This window comes from Maylandia zebra, linkage group LG6 (genome assembly GCF_041146795.1).
Source record: "Maylandia zebra isolate NMK-2024a linkage group LG6, Mzebra_GT3a, whole genome shotgun sequence".
NCBI classification, from domain to species: domain Eukaryota; kingdom Metazoa; phylum Chordata; class Actinopteri; order Cichliformes; family Cichlidae; genus Maylandia; species Maylandia zebra.
The window spans coordinates 29,439,060-29,466,187 of NC_135172.1; the positions used below are offsets into that span (position 1 = coordinate 29,439,060).

Genomic DNA, 27,128 nt, shown 5'->3' on the forward strand with positions numbered 1-27,128 from the left:
TCTGAAAAAATTAAAACATACAGCTCTGCTATCACTTGCTATCACTTGTGAAATAAATGAAGACCCCTCCCCCTCCTTTAATACTGACAGTTATAGCACAAACAGCACTACTATATGGTACTATTCAAGGTACTCATTCATGCTAGTTATTTTATGTCTCCGTCAGACTCTCCCACATATATAATATTTCTTTGACACAGACTTGACAGGTCGATACTGCAGATGATTGAAAAAAATGTATAACATTTTATTAATATCTAAAATATAAATTATATTTTCAAAAATATATAAATACTTTTGTATTATTAAATGTTATATTCTAAAGGTTCTTTTATGATATACATATCTGAACATTATTCTTATCAGCATTTGTAATAGATCCTTTTATCATGGGTACTGTTTGATCATGCTGGATACAAGGCCTTGTCCAGTGAAAGACTGCAAACAGCCAAAATTACCTTTTCTTTCTTCCAAAAAAATCACATTAGTCTGCCTGCTATTTCCTTTAAAATTGAAAAATTGTAAAACATATATAAATTGCAAAAACATAAACTTAAAAAAAGAAAGATGAACAATTTTGAATTATTTGGGTTTTTTGTGTAAACATATAATGTTCAAAGTTCACAAAAATAAATGTGAAAATAAATGTTAAAATGTGACTTTTAAGATTTTTAAATAAAATGAAACATGTAAAAACCAAACAACAAGAGTTTATTATATGAACCTCTATATAAGATAGAAAAATATCCTAATATGGTTAACATATGAATAAAATAATGGTTTTACAGCCAACACTAAAAGATAAGCACCCACACCATGACTGGGATGATAATTACTAATGTTTAAAAAAAGTGGTTTTATTTATATATGTTTACATATAAATATATGCGGTGGCCCCTAGAGACAAAACACGTACAAACTCCAAAACACGTAAAAACTCCAAAACACGTACAAACTTCGAAGCATGTAAAAACTCAGAAGCACATAAAAACTCAAAACAGTACAAAACACAACAGAAGTGCTCCAGGATGCTAGGCGCAGTGTTGAGCTTTTGTTACCTAGTGGCTACACAACCCAGCAAGTACCAACGACCGGATTTGGTGTGTGGTAGTAACAGGTAAATGAACATTTTTTTTTTAAATTATTTGAATATATATGAGTGCTTGTGTATAAATACACAAACAATACACATATGCTTTCAATTGTGTAATTTAAGTGATCCAGGTAGCTCTGCTTTGGAAGTTCAGTTAACGCTAGAAATGTGTTTTGGAGTTTGTACGTGCTTTTTGGAGTTTGTACGTGTTTTGTCTCTAGGGGCCACCGCATATATTTATATGTAAACATATATAAATAAAACCACTTTTTTTTTAACATTAGTAATTCCTTTTGTGCATAATTTTATATCATTGTTAATAATAAATTAATTAAAGCAACAAAACAATCTGAAGAGCCGGTTCGGAGCCGAAAAAGCCGGCTCTTTTTAGTGAGCCGAGCCGAAAGAGTTGTACGTGTTTTGGAGTTTGTACATGTTTTGGAGTTTTTACATGTTTTGGAGTTTTTACGTGTTTTTGAGTTTGTACGGGCTTCACGGTTTGTACGTGCTTCAGAGTTCGGACATGTTTTGAAGTTTGTACGTGCTTTGTCTCTAGGGGCCACCGTAAATATACTTTTATTTATTCACTCCACATAAAATGTAATAAAGAAATCATATAATACAAAACTATTCACGTTTCAACTTTTAACTATTGAAATTAAAACTATTTAAACCCCACGGCTCGCGATAAGGAGCCGGCTCGCGTCGTTCACGTCAAAGATCCCGGCTCTAAGAGGCAGCTCTAAGAGCCATTTCGTTCGCAACCGACACATCACTAATACAATCTTTACTCATTTATTGTTGCAGGAACCGACCTGAGTGAGCGTGTGGACAACAGGTATGGGAAACCCTTCAAAAGCGGACAGAGCAGTTGGGGAGCCAAGGCAATAGAAAAATATAAAAGATTTGTTTTATGTAAATAATTTCAGAAAAAGACAAAAACAGTTAAAACACGCCTTCCAGGGAGAACATAAAGTTAAAAGCATAAAAACAATACAGCCAAAAAGTCCAATGGCCTCAGCCACAAAATTAAAATCCGTCCTCGCCTGTCCTTTCTGCCTGTCTGGTGCCAACTAAAGGAGAGAGGAGCAGTGGCAGTCACTATTCTTTTATTTCACCGGAGTTTCTTCTTAAAACGAAATTGATCAGGATTTACCCCGGATAGGCAGAGCTCTTAACTCTGCCTGCTGCTTTGCTGTGTTTTTTAACATGCACATTAGTGATCAGGAGGGGGGCGGTGAAAGGAGAGGCAAGTCAAGAAATATTTACAATAAAAGCATAGCACAACTTGGAGGCCTCACACTAACGCAGGCTAGCAGAAGATCTGGCAAGGACTCATTGAGAGCGCTGGTCTTTTATGCAGGTAGTCCAAATTGCAAACAGGTGCAGACCGTTAAGGGTTTAGGGGAAAAATACATCTACTCACCCAGACCATGACATTGTTAACCAATTAGTAAACATTAATTTTAAATCCACTTTAATCCTGAATGATAAGACTTCATCAATCATCATATCACAACACTTTGCTCTGAGACTGTGAGGTAGAGCCCTCAGCTATCAGGCCCCTTTGCTATAAAGTCAGCTCCCCGTTTGAATTCACAAAACAGACCTCTCTATTTTTAAGATAATGCTGGAAATTTTTGTTTTTTGTTATAAAGATCATAGTTTGGGCTGGATCAGTTGACCCTGAATTGACTGTAAGTTAATTATCTCTTAGACAAGTTTGAAAATGTATCTCTGTAGACTCACCAGAGGGTTACAGTTCCTGGTACCATTGATACTACTACACTACTACTAGTCACCACTTTGTGGGTGGGAATTCTGGAAGTACTCAAATATCTGAATCCGTTAGTTTAACCCTTGTAATGTCTTCCAAATTACCATACTCTTTTTGTAATATGTAAAAGTTAAGATGGCATGTTAGTTTTAAAGCACTTAATTTTTTTCTTTTTCAAATCAATGGGTTGATTTTTGCAGATGTATGGATTGCATTTTTGGCCCATTTTTGATGTTTTGAAATCAGTCTTACAAGGGCAGAATTTGCACCTCCTTGGGTGATGGGAAAGTAGGGACAGCTGGTTGAGGAAGAACTGCGGCAGAGGTAGAGCTGGAGCAGAAGTGCTGGTTCTCCATAACCAGTCTGCCAGCTGCTGGTGTCAAACGTTATAACGAATCGTAGTGCAATTACACAGCAGGTTTGTCAGTGTATACTTGCATATTCCATGCATAACTAGACCTGGCATCGCATGCTGCCCATATTTTTATTCCACATTTCCCTGGTTTGCTTGGGATGTGCTGTTTGAATGGACAGCGACAATGGACAGCTGTTTGAATGACACTAGGTGCTCATCCACAGTCATATCAGTGACTGAATTGTACATCATTGGCAGAAGAGACACCTACTTATCCCATACATCTCGTATGGGAGCAACATTGCCTTGTGCATGACAATCTTCTCTTGTGTCTTTATCATTGAATCAAATCACTCTTTAGATTTTATGAAACATCTTGAGTGTCATGCTAGCACGGAAAATTGTCCTACCAGACTCAGCATGCCATAAATTAGCCGTAGCTTCTTTACTGGAGTGGTACACACCAGTGAAAATCTGCATACCCACATATGCCTGCAGGTCGATTCAATCCATCTTTCTCCACTTGATGCCATACACGTCGGCCCTCCTTGTTTGTCATGTTCAGCACCACCTCTTCAATAAACTTGGGAAAAAGTGGAATTTATGTCATCAATACGAGACCTTGCATATGCGGTTGGACCATGGTGGCTTTTGCCTCTCTTTATTGTCAACTTGCTTAATCTGTCGCTGGGAGGAACTAAAGACCAGATCAATTTTTCATCCTTTGACTGGATATTTATATATTTGACTGGATATATTCTTCTATCTCAGCTGGGTCCTCTTCCACATATTCTTCCTCTTCATCAGAAGTGTAGCACAAATGGTACCTTAAAAAGCAGGTACCAAGCAAGGATGATCTGTCATATATGCATCACAGTGTTTACAATACAGTCTTTGTGTAGTTGTAGTTGTTTGTAGATATGATCTGTTTGTTAATCAGCATTTCGACTGATGGATTCAATGAGACGAGTCAATCCAGAAGGGGTCATGATGCGAAGGTTATCTATTCAGACTGCAAGCCGTCGTCAGTACATTTCTTTTTATATTTCTGCCTTGTCAGAAGGAGATTTGTTGTCCATGGTGGGATAGATGGTTCTTCTAGGTTAATTGTCTACCTTAAAGCTGCCACCAACAACAAAGCTACAACCGTTTTTGATGGTTTTTTGTCAGCAATCAGACTATATGTCATACCATCACGAGTCCGGTAAGAGGCATTTAACAAATACAGTATACCAAAAAATTCTGCATCGGACAGTAGTTATATTCAGATTGTTACTCTCACTGACTCAGATCAAAACTTTTCTACTTTTTTTCGAGGTCACACAAGGGGTGGGCATTTCATGATGCAGACAATGGGGTAGAACAGGAACTTTCACAATCAGAAGTGTTCACAGCCAGCGGTAAGGACAAGTAAATTGATGGCCTGTCTTACATTGTTTCAAACATGCACTTGTAATAAAACAAATGGTTTATGAGCATAATTGACTGGTTGCACAGCACATTAATACTACACTAATAATTGACTCTTTATTGAGACTTTGTTTGCTAAAGTGCAGCAGTGAGTGTGGAGTGAAAAACAAGGACATATGAAAACAGTGGGGCAGATAAAGTTTGGGTGACAGGGTTAGGTTTCTTTTAAAACTAAAACTTTGACTACTATAGGTGATGAACAGCAGGAAGAGAATATCGCGCATTATATCAGTACACCGTCTGTGTTTTCTTTTTAAAAAGAAGTGAGATAACATTAAGTAACATGGACAGGGTAAGTCTTGCATGGGTGTTTAATTTTGTGGTGATAAATGTGTCTTCCAGGGGTCAACAAAAACACACACATTACTAGGGCTGGGCCATATTATACTGTTCACGGTAATACCGGTATAATGTTAGGTAACGATAGGAAAATGAAATATCGCGATAGAATATGAGTAAAACGCGCATGCGCAGTGCCTTTGTTTTCATACGCACATGGCCGATTGTTGAGTGAAACAGATGAACCACAATTGGTTTGTAAAAATGGTGCAACTTCAGTGATGTGGAACTGGTTTGGTGTTTGTCCATCAGATACACGACAAAGCACATTTTTTTGCAGAACATGCAAGCGGCCGTCGTTATTGTCGTATTTGTCGGACTAAGATGCTCTTAAATCTGGGAGTAATCTGGGTCCTAAACTCCATATGCTTCAGGTCAAACGAACACTGCAGCATCACTGAGAGTTAAAAACTGTCTAAATTCTTTCATCTTTAATAAAACGATCAGCATTGCTGCTTTACCAGGTGTAACTATGAAGTTTAACTTCCAGGCATCCATGAAAACAAAATTTATTACATTTAACGGAGTTAGCAGGAAGCTAGCGGAAGTTAGCTCGCTAGCTTCGCTAGTTACCTAAGCATGATATAGCATGTTCTGACAGAGATTTCTGGAAATATTCAAACGTACAGCTCTGCTATCACGTCCAACATAAATGAAGACAGGAAACTAAACAGCAGTGACGTTTGTAGGGTTACTGAAGTTGGGCTAGCTGGTATATAATGATGTGCTACGTGATCGCTAGCGACACAGCTATGTTAGCATAACATAAACAGTGAAGCTGGAGGACGAACACTAACATTTTTCCACTTATAAAAGTTAACGTGAAGGTTCCTCATGGTTAGAGACAAATGCAATCGCATGGCAGGATGCTGTAAACGGACCAAACTTCAGTCAGGAGAACAACTGAGATAATCCATCCACAATACGAGGTTAGTCATTAATATACTGCAACAACATGGGAATAGAGCAGCTGCCAGAGAATTCAACATTAATGAATCAATGGTACAGAAGTGGAGGAAGCAAGAAGAATGAGTTTAATAAAGTTTGATTTATCTGACTGCTTTGTTTCGCTTAATGTGCCTTATAATCCCGTGCACCTTATGGTCCGAAAAATACGTACTGCACACTGCAGTTTAATCTTTTTAACTTCAGTGGATATTATACATGGTTATGCTCAGGATGTGTCAGCACATTTCTACTGGAAATGCCTTTTGGTTAAACTTTCAGCAAGGAATTTGCATTTGCACTGTTACATTTTTATAAAGCTTTAATGTACATAAAAACCAGCTTCTTGTTTAAGTGAAAATAAATGGAAGGTTGTCTTTTTGCGCTAGTAATGTTGTGGAGTTGTATTTTGTCTTGCATCAATTATATCGTCAGTTATATCGTTATCGCAAATTTTCAAATATATATCGTGATAAATATTTTTGGCCATATCGCCCTGCTCTACACATTACACCAGAAACCACACAGCTAGACATTTTAGCCCCCCTGTCCTAGGGGGGCTAAAATGTAAGGATTTCACCACCTATCCAGTGAGCTTTGAGTGAGACTTACCTATTCATTACAGGTCCTGTGAAATTAGGATCAAACTGCACTGGTTGCCAAGATAAAGGCAAACATTCATCATTAAACAACAGCTTCCTTATTTATGAAAAGATGATCAAGGACACACAGTTTCTTACACATTTTTGAACTGCTGATTTCTCTGTGCAACAATGGAGAAGGTGCTGTTATGAATAACAGGCCCTTTTGTATAAAGACATATTTTGACCATTGTCGTCTTTTAACCTGCTTATACTGGAGGTTTCCCATATGGAAAAGAAATAGAAAAACTTATAAAAGACTTGCATCAGATGTGGCCTACTTCATATAGTGAATCATATAAGGCTTATATGATTTACTCATGAAAGTGGCCACTTTCATTTATTGTTTTAGTAAGTATCCAGAACATACAAGTTTCATTTATATAATTTTTCTGTTTTCACTCTTGTATGCTTTTCATACAAGTTTCACACAAGACGGATACAAACTTTATAAGGTTTATATATATTTTTTCCATATGGGTTATTTAGCCAGTTCCTGAAATATTTCTTACAGTGATATTTGTTTAACTTTAAAAGCAGGGGCCCTATTTTTAAAGTTAATGAATTACTTGTAAGTGAATAAGGAAAACTTTCACAGACTTGTATTCATATTTTATGGGCTGATTGTTCATAGATGTGCTGCAGTATAATTACTATGACAGAAATTCCAGTGGCTACAATAAAACACGGTTGTTTTATTCGAACACCAATTTGCAAAATAACGAAAAAGGAATAAGAAGTTTATTCTCCCCCAAAACAACATGGCAGCAGGATTTTGCAAAGTTTTATGTGAACAAATCACGAGAGTTCTGGGACAGTGTCCCTTGGACAGACATGACCAAAGTGGAGATGTTTGGCCTCAAAGATGCTGCAATACTGAAGGACTGATATGAAACAATGTTAACTGATCAGGCCATGCTCAGCTGACACTGTGGTTAATTCTAAGCATGACATTAATAATGGAATACAATTTAAAGGATAGGATGCACTTGTTTAAAGCTATTTTAGCCTCTTATTTTCTCCCATTTGGATATTTTGTCATTCTCCTTACAGTCAGATTTCTGAGGTGTCCTGATTTGTCAGCAAAAAAACTGTCAAAACATATTACAACTAAGTTATCTGTAAAACAATAAAACAGTTTCATTAGGCTAATATTGGCACGTGGGATAAAAATACACTGCCTACTGTTAAACAGGAAGATAATTAAGATAACACTGAACTTAACAACCTAACACTCATAAAAATATAATCCACTTTAGAAACAATGGGTTTATGCTAATAATAATTTTATTAAAAAAAATTTAGAAACTGATTTAAATCTCTAACAACAAATGAACACAGTTCTTACAAAGCATTTAACTCTAAACTCATTTATTCCATTGTTCTCTCAGCTGCCATTGGAAACTTTAAAGGCTGAAAGCAGATCTCTGAGAACACCAATGGTTGACATCAGCTCACCGTACTCAGATTTGGGATTTTCCTCTGGCTTAATTTTGTTAGCCATGTTGCGCACCTGTTCCTCCTTTACGTATAAAACACAACAAGAAGCTAAAACTCATAACCAATAGCTGAAGAAATCTTTTTTTTCCCCAGGCTGCTGTAACCAGGGAATGACGCGGCATGCGCGCCTCCATGGTTGACCAAAGATTGTTTATTAATAAGAGGGCTCGCTCTGCATAGCTTATAGTAACCCGGTCTTTAAGTCTGACGACATTAGCCGATTCCGGGTCCAAACTCTGCTTCAGCTCCCAAAGTCAAACAAACACTGCGGTATCACTTAGCATTACAAACTGTCTAAATTATTTCATCTTTAATAAAATGGTCAGTGTGGCTGCTCTACCAGGTGTACCAATTAAGTTCAAAATCCAGGCATCCGTGAAAACAGAACTCATGAAATTTAACGTAATGGGAAGTTAGCCTGGCGTTAGCTTGCTAGCTTCCAGCTAAACATAATATACCATGTTCTGACTGATGGATTTCTGAAAAATTTAAATGTACAGCTCTGCTATCACTTCCAGCATAAATTAAGACAGAAAACTTGTCACTGTGCCCCCCTTCTTTAATATTGACAGTTATAGCACAAACAGCAATACTATAAGGTACTATTAAAGGTACTCAGGGCCATGCAGAGATGTTTAAAGGGGCGGGTGCTCAAAGTTAAAAAGGGGCGTTTAAAACCAGGCTGAATAACAAAAACCCACATTTATCAGGAATCTAATATGGAATTGCATCATACTATATCACTGTCATCAGGTGGGAACAATGCAAAGCAAACGTAGCCTGTGTTTTACCTGATGAGCTACAATGTTGCTGTTGAGCGGTTGCTCCTGCTGCTAACAGTGCTGGAGGGCAGAGCTGTGTTGATTTGAGACTGTAGACATTAAGAAGTCCATAGGAGAGATGGTAGCTGATTAAACAAGTGCTATGAGATGATAACAATACAATGCAAAGATTGGAACCATAACACACCAGAAATAAACAAGGCTCTGCCTGTGACTCACTCTTTGCCTCTCTTCCTCCTTTCATCTCCTCACTGATCTATCACTGTCCACTTGCTGTCCATCTGAGAACAAGGCACAATTTGCTATTGCATTAAACTATTATTTAATTATCCATACTTAAAAACTCTTGTACCTAATCCATAATAAAGTAACAATAGAAAATGTTATAGAACCAAATCATTGCAATTGTGTTTATTATTGTTTTTATACTTGAATACCTCTGCAATGCAACAACCTGTACATGTGTTAATGTTACCTGTCTTTTTAATCCAGCTGCTGAGGGATCCACAGTCTCTCACAGCTCCTTCTGTCAGTTTCCTCCTCATGTCCTTACTCGGCATGTGTGGTCAATGTTGTATCATGTGTAATATATTAAACAAATCGATACATGTAAAACATGTACAAACACACGCACAATGACATTTTATACCTTCTTTAGATTACTAATACTAATTCTAATACACTATGGACACAAGTTTTCATCATGGTGCTGATACAGAATCCTTGCCTTGTTATTTACTCCTAGTGCTATAATAATAAAGTAATGAGAATTTAAAAAATAAAGTAATAAATATAAATAATGCATTTATGATGATATGATTTGTTTCACTATCAACTCTGTGCAAGGTAGAAAGCTTATTAAATGTTTAAACTGTAGAAATACAATAATTTTACTGCTGTAAAATCAGCATTTTGTCATTTTCGAAATATAAATCTAATATAATCTGTTTCTTCATGCATTTTTTTAAACACTGTAATTTTTTAAAATATCATATTATAATGATCCATAATTATAATATGATATTTTAATTATGTGGATTGGCATATCAGATAGTTTTTCGTGAAATATAAGTGCTCCAGAAAAGCAGGGAAAAGCCCTGTAACCTACTTTAAAACTAAATATGTTCTCTTGAACCGTGGGCAAAGCTACAAACCCTTGACACCCTAACCCAGTTAGCTAGCAGCTAATGACCACCACTACTTGTGCAGTTAATAAAAGGACAGGTAATGTTTTGTTGTGCTGTTGCACACACAGCCAGCTCATTTGTTTCAATTAATCAGTTTCTACAAGACAACTTACCAGCGTGTACTTACTAACCTAATACTCCTGTGTGCCATAGACTATGGTGTATGCTGTACACCCTACTTACTGGTTTTTGTTGCATCAGTCTGTGTTGTGATTTCCATCAGGCTGAGTTAGTTTTTGTTTTATTTTAAAACAAAAACAATAAACTTCCACTTTCAATCAAAACAAATAGCGCATGTATTAACTTTCGTTGTTTGTGAATAGGACTGAAAGGTGACGTGAAATGACGTGCTAAAATGACGGTCATCAGAAAAGTTTGCAAAAAGACCCCAACACTTACCCGAACTTTCTGTTTAGTGCGCCAGCGTCAGGTAAATAACACCCCAATGTAATCACCTGAGGTGCAGGAAAATCTAAACACCTGTGCCACCAGAACAAATAAACAAAACATAAACATTCAATTTGGCTCTTACAATACTGGCCCCTAATTATTCTTCTTCAAATCATAATTACAAAATAATCAAGTCTTACAACTTTTGCTGGTTTATAAAGAATTCCAATTACCCTGTAGTGCAAAATTGACCAGTACCACTACTTATAACACCACGGTTCACCATCTGTGAAGTTAATAACCCATAAGTAAAAAAAGTAAGCCACTTGGAGATGATTAAGTAATTCAAGTTTGTTAAAGTTCTCTGCTTCCTGCAAAAGACAGACTTTATTTATAGCTCTATTTAAGAACAAATCCTTTTTTGTCCTGAATTGTCTCTTCAATTTTTCCAGTTATCCAGGAATTCCATTGTGCTGAACCATCAACAATGAACACAATGTGTCCTGGCATGAAGTTTCGTCTTGGATTGCACCATTTCTGTCTTTGTTGCAGTTGTGGAAGATATTCCTTAATCCACTTTTCCAGAATAAATCCAACATATATTGGACTTATTTCCATGTGCGGTGAGCATATATGTCATCTTTCTGAAAACATGGTGCAGTCTTAAGAAGCAACAGGTGGTTCTGGGTAAGTGCTTCAAGGTCATTTGGATTTGTAGAAGCCTTTGTGTCACGGCGGGGTGCGCCGATGTGTGCGGAAACAGGATCCAAAAGCAGATGATGACGAGGAATAGTAATGATTAACAGAAAAGTGAACCTTTATTGCGATGACGGCAGGAAATGAACCAAGAGACCAAAGCAAACAGGCAAAACACTAAGAAACAAAACACTGAACTGACAAAACACTAAGAAACAAAACACTAAAGGTACTAAGACCAAAAACTATAACTATGACCGAGGTGGAAAAATAAACAGGCTATGACTATGACTCTGGTGAGAATAAACAGACGAACTGACAATGGCATGAAGAAAACAAAAGGCTTAAATACAGACATGAGGTGATCAGGGGAAGTGGCGACACATGAGGAAACAGCTGACTGACATGAATCTAATGACAGGACCAGGAGGAGTGAAACTAAATACAATGACCAAAGAACACATGACACTGTCAGAATAAAACAGGAAACACTAAAACTAGACATGACAATACAAACTTAACATACCAAATACGTGATGAATAATGCAAGAACTCAAACAGAAAACCCAGGAACAATAACTGCCTAAACTAAAGGCAAATAGGAAATAACACAAAACTAACAACATCTCAAAAAATGAGAACAATACAAGGAAAGCTCAAGGTGCTGGGTCGGAGACCCAGCCTGTGACACTTTGTGGGACGAGCATTCAAAAAGCTTCAGCTTCACATAAAGCAGTCCTGAGACCCTCTTCATCAAGACTTTGTACATTTAAGGTGGAATTGAGAATTTTTCTCACAGATCCTGTCTTTCCCATACACCTCCATGAAGGGAGCGAGCTGGGGGATGGAAAGTCCATTTAATGCCCTTTTGGAGAAGTGTACATCATATAACAGTAAGGCCAACATTTCTTGACTGCTCTGTCAAGCCACAGTTCAAACATACAGTTCCATCAGTTATTCAGGCTTTAGACAGTTCTACGTATTCCGTATCATTGTCTAAGTGACGTTAATATATATTTTGTAAAGCATTATAAAACCATAAAAAGATCATTGTATGTCTGTATGTGTTGGGAACAACAGATTTACACACATACCACATAACAACGTGGTGCTATCCCCAAAATATATAATAAACATGAGAAGTGGAAGTGAGAATAAATGCTGTTTAACTGCAAAGCAATACAATTACTGTATGGACAACACATGATTGTGTTATATGTACACAAACATTTCCTCAGTCAACCAAGTGAAATCAGAAGTCTTCACTTTCTAGTCTGGTGTGATTGTTTGTAAATGACTTGGCTGTAACGGTTCCCTGCCTCGTTGATCTTGGCTTGATTCAAAGATGGGTTTTTTTAAGCTCAAGACTTTATTCTTTATATACAGAGTTTAAGTGAATAAAGGTCTTATGGGTTGTCTGCTAAATCTCAGTAATACAGGGTATGTTTGGTTATACACTGTGTTTGCAATAGGTAAATACAAATAGCGCAAATAGCGAATAAGGAAGTGTTGCATTAAATTGATACAGTATAATCATCTGGTGTGTGGTGCCTCCTGCTGAGAGACAAAGAAACAGCATTAGGGCATTAGACTTTTGATATGTATTTGTCTTATACATATTTTGATGCATGTTGGTATTCTTATCAGTATATGGTGGCCTGTAAACATGTGAGAAGTGCAATCTACAGAAAGATTTAACATCACAATCTGAATGATGTCTTAAAACCAAGTGTTAAATACAGACAGATTACTGTGATGTACATACCTGCCTACAGATTCACTTCAGGTCTGTAAACTGGAATGATTTAAAACACTGTTTAAGATTTTACTTATATAGACGTTCAGGACATACAAGCACAGACGGATATCCTGCTGTAAGTGTCTCAAACAGAAGTCTTGGCCTTTTGAAAACTGGAAATGTTCAGTGTGATACTGGAGGAAGGAAGTAGAAGAGCAGTAAATCCAGTATATCCAAAGATTTACGTACCCGTACGAGGTTCAGTAGAGCACTTCTGGACCTCTGTCAAAAAGAGAAAAAAAAAGTTACAAGACAGTATTTGGTAAAAAAAAAAAAATTACTGTAGATATCTATACTTGTATTTTATCACCTGTATGAGACAGCTTATGATGCCTATTAAGAAAAATTATTGAAAAAGTAACCTGATTAAACTTGATTAAAGTTTACAGTAGCCTCATTTAATCCAATAAAATAACAAAAGGAGTGCATTTTCCCATCCTGAAAAAAAGGTGTTACAGGTTTTTCATCTTCACTTTAGCATTTGCCTGTAAGAATTTTCCTTCATGAGTAGCAACATTAACAGCTGAATAATGTGTTGATTAGTGGCATTTCTCAATGTTACAGTGGATACATCTAGCGAGCACCTTGTGGTAAGTTAAATTGTAAAGGAGTTTTTAAACAGTGGGTCTTGATTCTCAGAAAAACTAAAATATTAAATATGTTCAAACATCAACAATTCTGGATAGTTACATTTATTTTCTATATGTGATTCTTCTTAAAAAGACAGTTCATTTAAACAGGTGTAATCCATCAGATAAGAGAAACGAGGAACGTGTACTCACGTTGAGCTCTCCATCTGTAGAACAACAGCACACACAGCAATCCTACCATCAGTGAACCAGTTACCACCAGACGGACAACTATTTTGCAGATCTCTATTGGCTCTGGACCTTGTCCAACAACAGAAAAAAATAGTGAGCTAATCTCTAAAATTAGGAAACACAAGAATACATGATAATTGTTGGTCTTTTAGTTCTCCCTGTTATAATATACTAAACTACATTCAATGTCTCTTTACCTGTCAGAGGGGAATGTACAAATTGAGCATTTCCTTTATTTTGAAACAATAATCATGTAGAAGTAGAGAGTAAAGAAGAAACAAAATGGCAGGCATTACTTGCAGTATTGTGACGGATAATAGGATTGTGAGGAGAGTGCCTGGGATAGTTAATGAACGGGTGGGGGAATTTTCTATAAAACAACAAGCATTAGCCAGTCTGGTCTGGCCTTTAACACCAGACTGTTTTAAGTGTTCAATACGATGTTGGTCAGAAACATCTGTTTTATTTTTTTAGACGTAAAAAAGAGAATTGAAATACAATTTATATTTTTTTAAATGTGTAAACCCTTTACTGTTTTTCCCCCCTAGTTGTATATTGGTTTCTCTTCTTCTTACTTTTGCACCTTTGTGGTCCAGCTAGCCGATTTCACTGTGCAAGAAACTGCACAATGACAATAAAAAGCTCTAAGTCTATTAGAGTTTATTGTTCAATACAATCTGATGTGACACAAATACAAACTTATTCTACAGATGAATTCTCATATTTGATTGTATATCCCAGCAAATATCCCCTATCAGAGCCCTGGGCCATGCACTGGAGGCACTGTGGGGAGCCTCACAAGAACTCCTCACTGTAGCTACTCTTCATGAGCTCCCCATAGGTTTCTGTCATTAACTGTGGATGTCCACAGAATTCCCTCTTGGGAGCCCCAAAGGGCAAAACTGCTTTGGACCCTGTATGTGCACACTCACTTGAGATCCACATAGAATGTGTGGGTTTGCCCTGCTCACACAGCTGAACACACCTACCAGCTGTGGGCATGGGCATCTTTGCTGGGAATATGATATAAAGTATCACGTGTGGTGCATAATTTTGTGTAATAAAGTATACCTGAAGGAGGTGTTAGTCTTGGTGGTGCTGGCATTTCAAATATGATCTCATCCTCTTTGACTCCACTGGCATTTAACACAACACAGGTATACCTCTGGAAAGTGGATCCTCTAAACAAATGGAGTCTGCCTGTGAGTTGAAACAAACCATCGTCTGACTGTGTCACCTCCATTTCAGAGCTTCCTGTCCAGTCATGTTTCTCTTCATCAAACCAGTGAATTGTTCCCTGTGGGTAGCCTCCACGAGACTCACAGATCAGGGTACTGTCTGTATTTGGGACAATTTTCTCAGGGATGGAGTATACAGTCAAGATACTGTATTTGGCTGCAGAGACAAAATGGGAAGCACAATCACTGAGCTGAACATTGCACCTTGACATTAATAAAATAACATCTTTAAAAGATGTGATTATTATAATAGCTGATATGTAAAAGCTGTCAGCAGTAATTTTCTCAGGTGTAGTGTGCTGTATTTGGCTAAAGAAATAAAAACGTAATTACAAAGATTCAATTCAATTTTATTTATATAGCGCCAAATAACAACATAAGTCGCCTCAAGGCGCTTCATAGATACAGAGAAAAAAACCCAACAATCATATGACCCCCTATGAGCAAGCACTTTGGCAACAGTGGGAAGGAAAAACTCCCTTTTAACAGGAAGAAACCTCCGGCAGAACCAGGCTCAGGGAGGGGCGGCCATCTGCTGCGACCGGTTGGGGTGAGAGAAGGAAGACAGGATAAAAAACATGCTGTGGAAGAGAGACAGAGGTTAATAACAGATATGATTCAATGCAGAGAGGTCTGTTAACTCATACTGAGTGAGAAAGGTGACTGGAAAGGAAAAACTCAATGCATCATGGGAATCCCCCGGCAGCCTATGTCTATTGCAGCATAACTAAGGGAGGATTCAGGGTCACCTGGTCCAGCCCTAACTATATGCTTTAGAAAAAAGGAAAGTTTTAAGCCTAATCTTAAAAGTAGGCTTAAAACTTTCCTTTTTTCTAAAGCATGAAGACTGCACTTTGTTTTTAATTAAATAAAATAATAATAATAATAATAATAATAATAATAATAATATGTAATAGCCATAGTCCTTTATATGTGATAAAAAATGTAATTCAATTTCTTATTTAAAATCTTGATTTAATAAGTCTGTGCTAAAATGTTGTAATATATGTCAGTTTTACCTTGGACTTCAAGGTTAGTGACCATCCTGTCATCACCACTGTCTGTGATCACTATGCACTTGTAATCTCCATCATCTGCCACTGCAGTGTTGGTGATGAGCAGAGATACATTCATGTTCTTCCCGTTCCATGATGGTTCAGCAAACCTGTAGCCTCGCTTTGGCTCGTCCAATTTCCCTCTCTTAAAACCCAACACGAGATCACCTTCGTCTTCTGGCGAGGTCAATTTTTTCCAAGCAACCATAAGGATAGTTTGATCCTTTATATCTGTTGATGTTTTGATGACACACTCCAGCAGTGACTGTTGGCCATATTGTCCCACATTTTCAGCTTTGCATTCCACTTTCACAAATCCTGTAGAAAAAGAAAGTAAAAATAGATTTGAGGTTACATGAGTACCAAACACCATTCCATGCTTAAAGTTCTCAGATTATGAATAAACTTACCACTCTTGACTGCAGTAACACAGAGGGCAGTGAAAATGAATAAAAGAGTACCACCGGAGGCCATGATTATTTATCTGAAATGACAGTTAAAATGAGCAGGATCAGTTTACGAATATTCAGGTTTCAAGACCTGGATACTTCGTCCTGGCTCCCCCTTGCCATAGCATTTGTGTTGTACCTTGTCGATCTCTAGCCGTTCCTTCTTCTGAATTTTGGAACGCTGAGCTACTAGTTGTTTCAACGTCAGTAGTGTGGTATCGTGTCTACAGCAGTGACAACATATACTGACTTTTTTTTAAACCACAGAACACACACACACATATATATATATATATACACACACACACACACACACACACACACACACACACACACACACACAGGAAAGACAGCGAGCACGGTTTCCTGAATGATTTAATATGAAGTGATGATGTGTTTATTAGAAAGAGCCCTTAATTTATATGTGTAGATAGTTTGTGTCTGTTTAATTTGTTTTTTGGGTTGTTGTTTTTTTCAGTTTTGCAAAATTCCAAACACCACAGAGTAGTGGTCATCCCCACACTAACAGGGTAAGTGGTGTGTATATGTTTTGTTTTGTTTTTAACAAAATCTATTAAATCATTAAATCTGTGAGATTTAACATAGTACATTCAATCTCAGAGATTAAAAAAAGGTAATGTCATCATGTAATAAACTACATGATTCCAGCTAAGTTGGAATCTAAAGACAAGGAACTGATGTTGTGCTGAAGTAAAGTAAGTAAAACCTTATGAGTTATTTTTTTCATGTGATTATCTCATAGAGTTGAGAACATGATGACACCTACGTTTAAATTCTGTAGAAAACCATTTTCATAATTTTAAAGAAAATAGGTTTAGTGATAAGGATAAAATGCAACAGTGCCCATGCAGTTATATCCATTAGAGGGCACTATAAGTATGAACATGTCCTAAAACATGTACAAGAACATGTGCTTCACTTACTCTTACTCTTCACTTACTCTCTTAGGAATACCAAAGAGTAAGGCAAGACACAGAAAACAAGATCGTTGGCTATTTTAAGAAGGTGGTAGTGCAAGCTGGTATGAAAAAAGTTTCAGATTTACAGTGTTGTGCAAAGTTCTGAGGCAACTCATGAGTGACGTTTACACCTGACGGCATGTCCGTGTGGGTGCCGTCGGGTGCTGAAAGCAGACATCTCACATTATGAAGCAACAACTTTAGTCAGTTTCCAAAATTCACTGAACCAGAAAAAGAAGACCAGAAAAATCAATTCAAGATTTCATCAATCGTTATCGCATTATTCAAACTAAAATCAATGCAATTTTTAAAACCCACCCTTACTGACTAAATATCAGGTTTTTGGAAGTACTCTGTGAGACACATACCAAACATTAAAATTATATTAATTTAAACCACAGGGTCATTATGTAAACAAGGAAATCAAACACAAAATAAACTCTTAAATATATAAATATGAAAAGTACATGTAAGAAAAGTAAATGGACATACTACCTGAATGTCTGCAGCAGTGACAACATATACTGACTTGTTTTTTAAACCACAGAGTATATAAATACACACAGAGACAGGAAAGACAGCGAGCACAGTTTCCTGAATGATTTAAAATGAAGTGATGATGTGTTTCATCATGCAAGACAAAAGAGTTATATTACTTTTGGCTGTAACCAAATGACACAAAGTTTAGCTGTAAGCACTGTGGAAGTCAGCATAAGCCGAGAAATCCTAAAAAGAACGGAAGGAATTTTATTAGAAAGAGCCAGAAAGGGACTTATTTACCTGGACGATTGAGCACGCATCAAGAAGTGCCCATGTAGTTATATCCATTAGAGGGCACTCTAAGTATGAACATGTCCTTAAGCAAGTACAAGAACATGTACTTCACTTACTCTTAGATAAGTGAAGGAAGAGAAAACAAGACTGTTGGCTATTTTAAAAAAGTGGTAGTGCAAGCTGGTATGAAAGGAGTTTATGTCTAATCATTGTCAGAGACAAGACAGATACAATGAAATGTGTAGATGAGGAAAAAAGATGATTAAATGATTTAAATTTTTTTTAAAAAAAGGAAATGACTAAAATGTGTCAAACAATATAAAAGCAAAAACACAAGAATCAGATCACCATCAATTATTTTAATTCATGTCATTCATTCACATTATGAATTACGTAGAGTGCAACATGGATAATAATAAGGCCAAAGAAGTGAGGCTATTTTAGTTAATCTTTTAATTTACATAGCTTTAAGATCAGAGTTACAGTACTGTGCTGAGTTCTGCATCAGTCTTTTTTTATATTTTGCTAAGATACATATATATGTATATGGAAATACAGTAAACAAAGCAAAAAAAAATGTTTAAACATTTCTATCGATCTTGAAAGTTATTTTTGGTATGACCACTTTTACTCTTCAACACAGCCTGAAATCTCAGTAAGAAGTAGAATTGTTAAGTGATATCAATAATGGAATCGGAATTGCTAAATTCTTATTTATTCCCATCCCTTGATATAACAGTTCAGTATGTGCATCTGGAATCTGGTGCTTCCTGCAGAGGGGGGGGCATTACAGTGAGATATTAAAAATGTATATGCCTACTATTACAAGTGTCTTACAGAGTAATAATGGAAACATTAATAAAACAAAATGTTATTTTTACACACCTGTTTCATCTTCTGATTCAGTTGTAGGAATCACACACTGATCAGTAGGGATGGGTATCGTTTAGGTTTTATCCGATACCAGTACCAAACCGGTACTTTTGAAACAGTGCCGGTGCTTAAACGGTGCTCGAACCGGTGCTTAAAGAATGGAGAGCACACACTTTGTCCAAAAACCTCTCATGTTTAGCTGTTCTTTTTGTAAAAAGATAACAATGTTAGCCTTTTCTGCAGCTATAGGGCATATATGGTATCACTCTTGGCTGGAAGCAGTGCTTAAACAATGGAGAAAAACCACAAACTTTAATCAAAAACCTCTCATGTTTAGCTGTTTCCCTCTTTTTCTTTGGTCATTTTAGCCTTTTTGGCCAGGGTGAAGGGAGCATCTGCCATCAAACAAGAAGACAGCCGCATGTAACTACAACGGTGTTTGCTAGTTCACCTTACATGCATTAATTTAATAACGTGGTTAGCCTACTCAATGTAAATTACACACAGACAACATTAAGCTAGTCACACAGAGAAGAACGGCTGCTAACTCCGGGTCCGATAACAGACACGACACACGAAGTAGATGTGCTCGGTGTGAGGTCTCGCAGCAAGCTATCAAATACGGCGCATTTCTCGGCTTTTAAAAAAACGCTATGCGTCGCCAGGTGTTTCATCAGATTCGAGGTGTTACCTCCTTTGCACAGTATCACCTTAAAGCACTTGTTGCAGGCTGCTGAGTTTGCATCTTTTGCTGTGGAGTACAGCCAGACTTTTGACCGCTTCGCCTTGGGCATTTTTAATCTGTAGCTCTGCTCTAAAAGAACGTACGTACCTGGGCCCGCCTACTACCCTTGGAAAGGTAAAATGATTGGCTAGAATTCAAAGTGTGTGACATCTCAGGGAAAAAAAGCACCGAAATGTGCACTGCTTTTCGGTCTGGTTACTACCGTTTATGTCAGAACCATAATGGCACCGGATACCGGTACCCATCCCTACTGATCAGCTTTAAAGATTTATAACACTATGTAAGTGTTTACCATAGGGAGATGTAAAAACCATGAAAAAACAAGTTCATGACATGCAAAGTGACTGGATACCCACTGTAAGTGTCTGAAATGGAGCCAGATGACCTTTAAGTGTTCATGATATGTGACCAAAACAAAATGTTTTCCCAAGATCAAGAAAGTGGATGTCCAGTGTGAAACTTTACTTTCTGAAAGGACAAATCAGAAGAAACAGTAAAGTTTGTTGCACAAATGGCTTGTTAGTCCATAGTGTCAATCGTTGGTAATGAGCAGCATGTAAAGCTGGTGAATTTAGGGGCTAAATTCCAAACACTTATTTCAAGAAGCTCAAAAAGATTTGAGATCATAAATCTTTCACTTGTGAGTTTAGCTATATATCTCAAAGTGTTACTGAACTAGTCAAACATTTCATGATGTAAAACTGTTCTGAAAATCAAATCAAGCAAAAGACTTTAAATAATTTAAATTACTTGTAGACGGATAAACCCAAACACTGGTGTTGAGATCTGTTTGTTTTTTGTTTTTATTCTATAGCTTTAGTTTTGTTTATTATTGTTGGCTTAATTTTGTTCATGCGTTTATCGTTCTGCGTTGAATAAGAGTCATTTTCTGTCTTGAGCTCATTGCAGAGGTGGCTCTCGGGTGTTGTGATTATAACTGTATAATTGAAACCATGCTGGTCATGGCACCAACATGAGGAGCCATGGGTGAACACGGCTGATGGGGAAAGTCACCAGGCTGAAGAAAAAAGGAGAATTTCTGCAGGTTTGCTGCAGGTTTAGCCTTTGTGGAAGCAAAAACTCATGTGTGGCAGGAGTTCAGGGAGGGAGGGTAAAGGGCTTTATGCCTTAAAGGAGTTCTAGGAATTTGTCTGGTGACTTCAAAAGGGAAAATCAGGGCTTGGATCAGGCCTTGTTTGGTCAGGGAGGAGAAGTGCTGAGTGGGGATATTGCCCATTGTATATGGGAACACCTTGCTTAGCCTGATGCCAAAACAACCAGATTTCGGATAAGCGATGGATGGATGGATGAATTGTTAAAACATCAGTAGTTCTACATGTGGTTTTGTCTGTCAGTAGATGCAGTTCATTTAATGAGATACAACGCATCAATTCATTTTAACCAAAACAAAGAACAAGTGATCTGTACTCACATTGAAATCACCTATAGGAGGGTATAATGGATATACAACTGTTCTGAAATCAAGATTGACTTTGCTGTTGCTAACTTTGTATGTCATTGTTGAAATCAATAAAACAAAGTTGGAAAAAGAAAAAAAGAAGAAAAAAAAAGAAAAGAAATCACCTTCTATAGAACAGCAGTGCAACCAACCATTCTACGATCAACAATCCAAAGCCAACCAGAAAAGCAACTACTCTGGGGGTGTGTCCCAATCCTGGGGCTATCTGTGGGTTTAAAACATTTAAAGGAAAGACACATGGACTGCTAACTCTGAAAGGAAATAAAATAAAGTGTGATTTAAGTCACTCATTAACTCACAATAATACATGAACTCAGGAGACTCAACAGAAACTCACCTCAGCTGCCACCCCATGTGGGAGTGAAGGTAGGTAATGGAGCAGGGCTTGTCTCTGGCTGGATTTCTACCTCTTGGGCAAGATCCTGCAGCCCATCTGTGTCAATATGCTGGCATTCAGTTTGACTATCTTGAGATAAACCTTTTAACTCAACTTTAAAGCTATTCTACAGTTGAATTATGAATTATGGCATTTGATTGTTCAAATCCTTAACCAATACATCTCTATGCAACATGTTTCAAATTTAACTTAAAGCATGGTCTTGAATTTAACTGTGGCTGAAATTATTGAACAGTATTTCATTGTATTACTGAACATTGTGTTGTCTATTATATTGGACACAAAATCCCACTGTCTCTGAAATGTGTTATCAGTGCTGTTCTCCTGTAAGGCTGTATTGTCAGAGACATTTGACGATGTCACGGTTTATTGCTGACACAGATCAAGCGCATGGCTGGCCAGTGGAAAAATGGTTATGGAATACTGTATGTATAAGTAGAAAATATTTAAATGTTTCTTTCAACTATTTAGTAGCTCATAAACCTAAATATAAAGGTAAATAACACAACAAAATCTGATCGTAACCCTGCACTGTAACAACATACCTTGCAGAAATACTACACTGACACTACTAATATGAATAATAATATGAATACTAGCATGTAAATACCATTGAATACTAACGTGAAAACTAATATGAATACTAATACTGAAACACAGTACACACAAAGTTAACTTATAGGTCCATGCCAGCATCAGTCCAACTCTGCCGGAAAATCCAATAAACTTGCTGCAGCTCCGTTACCTACAGACTGAGCAATCAGTTGCCACGCAGGGGAACATATGACAGCCAGGGCTTTATAGCAGTGTCAATAAACTGAACATGAAACCTTAAAAAGATGTGGGTTGGACTGGTAATCTGGGATACCCACTGGTGGACTGACGGGTCAATATCATTTGCCAGTAATCATACAGGCTTAAAGCCTGTTTGAAGAGGCACTCTGCACTGGTGGAGAATATGTGCAGATATTTAAATGGACTAAAAAATACCAGGACATGTCCCAGCCCAGACCTGGTGATAGCGATAGTAGCTGACATGTAATAAGAAGTTGTCACCAATCAAACTTCATTTCATTTGAGGTTGTTAAAAAGTTTAATTTCTTGTATAAATTATTCATTTAAAAAGATAATTAGTCTGTGCTAAAACCATGTAAAATGTTTCAGTTTTACCTTGAGCTTTAAGGGTGGTAACCGCTTTGTCATCACCGCTGTCTGTGATCACCATGCAATTGTAAAGTCCTTCGTCTGCTACTGAGGTTTTGGTGATGAGCAGAGATACATTCATGTTTTTCTCGTCCCAGGATGGATCAGCAAACCTGTAGCCTGGCTTTTTCTCTAATTTCCCTTTGACAAAAGCCACTAAGGGAAGACCGTCTTCATCTTTTGGAGAGGCCATTTTTTCCCAACTGACCACACGTATAATTGGATCATGTACGTCTTTTGTTGTCCGGATGATACACTCTAACAGTGACTGTTGGCCGTGGAATCCCACATTTTCAGTTTTGCATTCCACATTTATAAAACCTGTAGAAAAAGACAGATGGGGTGACATGAGCAGGACACACCTTTCATGCTTGTTCTCAAATAATGAAAGAACTTACAACCACTCTTGACTGCAGTGACACAGAGGGCAGTGAAACTGAAAACAAGGATGCCACTAGAAGCCATGTTTCTTTACCTGAAATAATAGTTTAAAAAGTAACAGTTATCATATGGTGATAAGTTCACATTTGTTTTGATGTACAGCGATCTGCCCCTATGAATCAAACTGAAGGGTGAAAAATTACTTTTGATGTTTTGTGTCCTGGGATTTGGAGAGATGGAGATAAATCTATTATAGTTAATTAATACTATCTTTTGAAGACTAGTAAAGGTCTAACAAATGCAAGTGCATAAACACACACACACACACACACACACACACACGCACACGCACACACACACAAAGAATATAAGGAATTCTAACTTTATTCCTGGACTCTACCTGTTTGCTGCTACCTCAGATTTCCTGATCCCTTCTAAACATCACAGGTTTCATTGCAAGCTCTGAAAATATGTTTCAGTAACTTCATTCAGCTATTGCCTGAAATTTAGCTGATTCGCTTGGTTATCAGGAGCAAATGTTTTTATGCATGTAACACAATGTAAAACTTCGCTTTGAGGTTAGTGTGAATGCACCACCAGCCATTTTCACACCTTGAAACCATGAAATGTGCAAAATGAGTTTGTCTTTCATGAAAGAGAAAGACTGTTTGAACAGAGGGTGTAAATATATAATAAGATAGACATCTGTCCATCAGAAAGATGTCACTGATTAAATATCAGGTTATGGAACTACTATGTGAGACACATGTCAAACATTAAAATGACATTAATTTAAACCACAGGGCCAGTATGTGAACAAGGAAGTCAAACAAAGAGGCACGCTTTAAAAAATCCCTGTTGGCTGGTCTTGTGAGGATTACAAGTACACTACATTTAAAAAGTACATGTAAGAAAAGTAAATGGACATACTACCAGAGAGATATCGTAGCTGCAGCAGTGCCAACATATACTGGCTCTTTTTTCAAACCACAGAGTATATATACACAGAGACGACTTCCTGTATGGTTTGTGTAATGGAAATGTCTTTTTGTTTTATAATATTGGTTACTTGTTTTGTAATATCTCTTTTGGGTCATTTAAAGGGTACACATGTGGAAGAGCATTGAATTTTAACTTTATTGCACACACAGCTACGCCTCTGAGAAAGCGGGTGACACCCCGTGTGGGGGAATCCCACAGGTAGTGAAGCCTCTTGATCATGTATATGAGGATGGGAGAAGAGGCAAGGAGCAGTCTCTAGATGACCCTGTAAGAGGAGACAGGGGACTGTAAAATCTCCCCTGTTTCTATAGAGGGTCAAAGGTGTAAAAAACAGGGGGCGCCAGTGAGCACCGAATAGAGTAGACGTGTTTCTGTGGAGCTCTTTATACTCTCTTTACATCTTGGACTTTTATTGCTTTATACTTCACTACTCCCAGTTTTACTGAAGAATACTTATGCCAAAATGTTTGTGCCTCTATTCTAAGCTCATGAAAAAAAACAACAACATTTGCAATGGGATGGCTGTAGCTCAGGAGGCAGGGTGCTCAAGTAGAGTAGAAAAGCACTATGTAAGAGTTAGTCTGTTTACCAACTACATTACTGCTAGATTGACCCCCGATAATCAAAGTCTTCAATATTTTTTAGCTTGAAGATAAGTATGACAAAGTCATTTAAATGTTTGATTCTGATATTCCCTCATGACAGAGAAGAGTCATCTATAAAAGATGCATTGAAACCATAGTTCTGTGTAAAGGTCTTGGTAGCAGTTGTTTAACTCGCTCTGTAGTCTGTTGGTATGAAACACAAGCAAGACGATGAACAAAATGGATTGTGACAAACATTTAGATGATTGGCTTTTAGTTGCTTTCTGAGTTTTGTGTTTGCTTTTTCCTCTGTCAGCTCGGCTCTATGGAGATCCAAGTCATCTTCTTCAGGCAAGAAACTCAACTGACTGGTTCGGTGGATTAACAGCTTGAACGCTAAGGACATCGCCACCCGAATCTTTGAAGAGTTAACATTGTCATATCCATGGATCATCATGTGTGAACTTAAGCTCTGAAATACTTTATCACATGTTCTGTCTTAATAAGAAAACCAACAGAATACATTCACTGACAATCATTCTTCTTAACATGCGAATATATGAGTATTTTAGTATACTTGTCAGTGATTTCAGATAATGTGTTTGTTATCAAAAAGGTCCCAAGCTATTATCTAAAACATGTGGTTATCAGCATATATTTACCATCCTCTTCATAAGGAACACCTGCACAGTGTAATTAAATTCAATAAGAACCTTGACACGAATTCTGCTTTTACATGATCTCTGCAGATCCTTTTTGCCATGTAGGTTAATAATTTGGAGTAAATATTAAGAGCATTTTTCAGTGCAAATACTCTACTGCCCTCACAATAACCTCAGCAGCCAATATAAAATGTTACCTATTGGACAGTGCTAGCGAAAAAGTAAATGGTACCAGTAGAAATTGTGGCAGAGGCTTTGTATGAGATTGCATAAGTTGGATACATGTGAATGAATATAACATCTTTGTTATGGCTTCATTTTCTCTTTAAAATTGATGCTGTAATGTCTTATAAATGTCCTAACTGTCCCTCCATCCTGTCCACCTGTCCTGTCTCAGTGGTTTGGTGAAAGCCAAGCTTGTCAGTCTGTTGTATGCGCTGCTGTTGGGGTGCTTATCTTTGGAGTGTCGGCCGCTGGGGCTTATGGTAAATACTCACCTGGATACTCACCTGTGTTTAAATCAGCCACACAGAGATGCAGGGATGTCTGGATGCAAAGAGGAACTAGTTATTTTATCTCTTGAAATATAAACTGTCATGGTCCTAGGTCTTTTAACCCAGTGTTTTGAGTTTCTTGTGTTTTTTGTCATTTTGTATTATGTTAGTTTACTGTGTTATTCTAGGGTTGATTCTGTAGTCCCTTGGTTATTCTGTTTAGCTTTTGTTTATTAGATTCCCTTTTGTGTCTTTGCTCTCTGTGTTTCCCTGTGGGCGTCTGTATTTATTTAATTGTGTGAGTTCTTGTGCCGTGTTTCTCCTTGTGTTTTATTACGTCATGTTTATCTATGTTCCCCAGCTCGTCATGTCCTCTCTCTCCCTCGTGCTCCTCCGTGTTCTCTCTCCCCCTCCAGTCAGCATCTCCGTGTACTTCCTGTATAACTATGATATTCTCCCATCAGTCACATGGCGTTTGCTCTTCCCCTTTCTCGTTATGACTATTTATATCAGCTGTGTTCCCCGTGTGCTCACATGTCCCTCGTTATCTTTCTGTGTATTTATGTCAGGGTCTCCCTCAGTTTGGTATCACGCCCTCCCTCATGGCTGTGTGTCTCTCTCTATGCTTCCACAAGTGTATTATTAGTAGAACTTTCCCAGTTTAGTTTTGTATCGCCTTTCATCCAGCAAATAAAGCTCAGATGTTTTGAGTTCATGTTCTGCCTCAGTGACTCTGCTTTTGTGTCCCATTCCTGCTTGCACACAGCAGATCATGACACAAAGTGAGTGGAGTTAAATGAAATAATTTTGCCTTCAGATTTTTTTTTCCAGGAATATGGCACTGCTCTTGGGAATATCAAAACTACAAAGAAAACTCTGCTGCCATCGCTACAATTGGATTGACCACAATTTTCCAGAGTTATCTGGAAGTCCAAGAGACATTCTGTCAGTGCCATTATAATGCTATATAGTTCCAATCTTTGCTTGCTTTCTCAGTCTCGTCTTCTTAATGTACTC

At 37.5% G+C, this 27,128-nt stretch overlaps 1 long non-coding RNA gene across 1 annotated transcript; it reads left to right on the forward strand.

The window, feature by feature from the left end:
* Nucleotides 1–943: 943 nt before the first annotated feature.
* On the forward strand, nt 944–26,826 carry LOC101486729 (uncharacterized). The gene is made up of 4 exons (XR_013098987.1): nt 944–1,117; nt 1,901–1,931; nt 17,015–17,066; nt 25,272–26,826. It is a non-coding gene; the product is annotated as an uncharacterized LOC101486729 (long non-coding RNA).
* Nucleotides 26,827–27,128: the final 302 nt, after the last annotated feature.